The sequence below is a fragment of the Centruroides sculpturatus genome, unplaced genomic scaffold, assembly GCF_000671375.1.
Source record: "Centruroides sculpturatus isolate CEXI.00-Female unplaced genomic scaffold, Cexi_2.0 scaffold242, whole genome shotgun sequence".
NCBI lineage: Eukaryota > Metazoa > Arthropoda > Arachnida > Scorpiones > Buthidae > Centruroides > Centruroides sculpturatus.
The window spans coordinates 144,354-148,293 of NW_019384574.1; positions in this window are offsets into that span (position 1 = coordinate 144,354).

Consider the following 3,940-nt stretch of genomic DNA (forward strand, 5'->3'; position numbering starts at 1 on the left):
AGGAAGACATTTTATGATGTTTTTATTTTTATTTATTTCTCCAAGTACTTTTATTATATATGGTATATCATCTTTTCCAATCTTTCTTATAAAATCAATTCAGACAATAAGATATTAATATTCTTATTGTTTCTAGCCTCCTCGTCTTCATTATTAATTGTCCCAAAACACTTACTATGGGAGGAAGACATTTTATGATGTTTTTATTTTTATTTATATTTTTTCATTTATTTTCTTTGCATATATCTATTTTTAAATCAATTCAGACAATAAGATATTAATATTCTTATTGTTCCTAGCCTCCTCGTCTTTATTATTATTATGTGTTCGAAAACACTTACTATGGGAGGAAGACATTTTATAATGCAATTAATATTTTTCGATAACCAAATTACTTTTCCACGTGTTGACATCATTTTTACAGACATAAAAATACGTAATAAAAATAAAAATATGGAATTGTCTTTTCTGCATATTTTAATTAAATTTATATTTATTTCGTATATTTTTAATAAATTTATTGCAAATAATAAAAAATACAGTTTAGAATTTAATCAGTTTACTTTGGGAACCATTAGATAAATTCATTTCCTAACAAGCAATTTAGAAAAATAATTATCAGTGAATGGAAATTTCCTTTACTATTGATTGATTGTTCGTATTAAATAAAGTAGAAATTTAAATGACAATTGGCAATAAATAAAGACAAGGCCATTACTAGAAATCAAAGAAAAAAAAGAAACTAATCAGGAATTCATTGCACGTTAATTAACTTTCTTATTTTATTTCAATTGTTTTGACTAATAGCAAACAAATATTAAATTGAACACCTTCATTTCACATTTATTTTCATAGAAGTGAAATTTAGTTTTTAACTTTCCTCGTGATAAGTCTTAATTTTATTTTCAAACAATGCAATAATTTCTGTAAATATTTTACCCTCCTGGCACAAAAAGCGAATTCGAACAAAATATGTTTAGAAAATAATCGAAATATAATCAACTTAGTTTAAATATATTTTATTTTAAAATTTAAAATAAAATATATCTATAAAAATAAAATATAAAATAAAATATAAAAATCGCTACAGTTTGCCTTTATTATTAGNAGTACTGAAGAGGGTTCTTTAATAGGACCGAAATGCATATACAGTGATTAAATAAAGAGAAGTAATTAGCTATCTGCTGTGTGTTGGTCTACCGCTAAACCTAAAATTTATACATTTTTAGTGCGGATTTACAGAGACTTTATAATATTTTTATCTGAAAATGTAAAAATTGCCAAAAAGGCTTCTGTGGGAGCAGTTGGATATGATCTATTCTGTAATAATGGCTTTAAAATTAATCCAAATAAACAAAAATTAATAGCTTAAAATGTTCTTTATCCATGAATAATATTATAATTAATGCAGAAGTAATTGCTTGTGACTACCGTAGAAACATCAAGGTTCTGATGTATAATTTCGGACAAAAAATTATTATTTTTGAAAATTATGCATTGGACTCTATATTGAAAGAGATTCATTAGACATCATTGACAGAGAAGAAAAATGCTTTGGAGAATGTACAGAAATTACCTTTTCTCAAAACGAATTTTGTACCCAATTATTTTATGTATATGTACCAAAATATTATGTATTCAATTAAATCTGTATTCAATTCAAATAATGTAGCCCAATAAACAAATAGAGGAGAAAATGATATTATGGAATGCAATTTTCATTATAGTAAATTGTAAACAAGTTATTATAACTACATCCACATTTTTTGGGGCGAAAAGTACTGCTAACTATGCAACTAAATGTTCCTAATTGGACTTTTCACTAGTGTAACTATAAGTATAGGTTTTGAAGGCTTCTGTACAAAAAGTCAGAAGGTAGGCTTAGGGAAAACCGAGTGGTAATATGGAACATTACTGTATGTTTTTTCAAAAAATGCTTTAATGTATCCAAAAACAAATAGGAAAGTACAAAGAATGTTATATAATTACAAAATTAGTTACTTCAACGTATTTTATTGCAAAAATGATTAAATAATAATAGAGGAGAAGGTGGTATTATGGAACCCCAATTATATTTTAGTGAATTGTAAACAAGGTATCATAACTACACCCACATTTTTTTGTGCGAAAAGTACTTGTAACTATTAAACTAAATGTTCCTAATTGGAATTTTCGCTAGTGTAATTATAAGTATGGTTTTTGAAGGCTTTTGTACAAAAAGTCCGAAAGTAGTCTTAGAGAAATTCGGGTGGTAATATGGAACCTTACTGTATATTTTCAAAAAAATGCTTTAATGTAGCCAAAAACAAATAGGAAAGGACAAAAAAATGTTAAATAATTACCAAATTATTTACTCCAATGTATTTTATCGCAAAAATGCTTTTATAATAGAAAAATATGACCNTCAGTCAGCGAAACGATTTATTCCACACATTTATTTTGGAATTCGCAATAAGTTAAATTGGGAATTCATATAGAAAAATTATGTATTTCCTAATTCATTTATTATACATCATGTTTATTACGCAAAATGGGACTTAATGTACCAATATCAGAAATTAGACTAACATATCTTAATGAAATATTTAGATCATCTTAACCAAAATAAAATCGCCAAATTTCAAACTATTTCGGTTGACAAGAATGGACACTCCTGACGGTCTAAATTAATGATAGTTTAAAAATTAAATAAACAAAAAATATTTAATTATTGGCTTACTTCCAGATACAAACGAATTCTCTCCATATTTGTTCGAAGTCGAATCATTTTCCTGTTGTTTCCTTTTGTTTCTTCCAAGTGAATATATGGCAAGAAGAAAAATAATAATTAAACTTAAAAGAATTTGAAATGAGCTCAACAGACACATGGTCAATATTTCTCTTGATCTGAAATTTTCGATGCGGTACGTAATAATCAAATATCTATTCGTATGTATCTGTAAAGCAACAATAGCCGAATAATACCAATCAGAGTCAGAGTTTTTCTGTCACGTGAGTCGCGGTTTGCCAATTAAAGAAGTCTAACTTTTCATTAAAACAAGTTTTTTAGGATAAATCTTATTGACTGTGAGAAAATGCCGATTCTGNCTCTGTTTTTCCCTTATCTGCGAAAAATTTCGCTTTGATGGGAAATGTTTACCCCTCACATATTCCCCTTTCGTCCGTTCCCACGGAAAAATCTTTGTATGATGATTGGTCGTTGATCGTCACATATAGAGGAAATTTATCAAAATTCGAGGAGTTTATCGACAGACCTGAAAGAGTCAGGACTCCACACATATTTCTCCTGATAGCCGACGCCCTTAGACGAGTCACATAGAATAAATCCAGAGTTAGCGCTGAGAAGATATACTTTGATTTTGTGCACATATCGATCTCCCATGAAAAAAAGTAAAAGAACTTTATAAACGAAGTGCCTTTGCCAACCGATTAAGAAGACGAACGACAACTAAACCAGGTTGTATGTTTAATAGCAATAGTGTAATCTCTCTCTCGATCGTATATCGGTTAAATATAAGTCTATATATATCTCGACTTATAGNTTCTGTTTTTTAATTATATCTAAGTCAGCATCTAAAAGGAGAACTAAATTAGGTATAATCATACAATCATCATCCTTTAGTTCAGTAAATTTTTCTTAACTTTCCAGGCAACATCATGTGTATGTGTGTGTGTGCATGATACCATCTGTTATGATATTTTACAAATTAAAAACATTTTATATTTTTCTTTTACAGTCCTTTGGAATTCTTGTCTCTCGAATATATCAGCAGCAAAATCCTTTCTTTTTTTTAATTATATCTAAGTCAGCATCCAAAAGGAAAACTAAATCAGGTATAAGCATACAATCATCATCCTTTAGTTCAGTAAATTTTTTTTTTGCCTCTTCTAAACTTATATCCCCCTTACATTTTCCTAACAGAAGATATTTTTTTAAAGT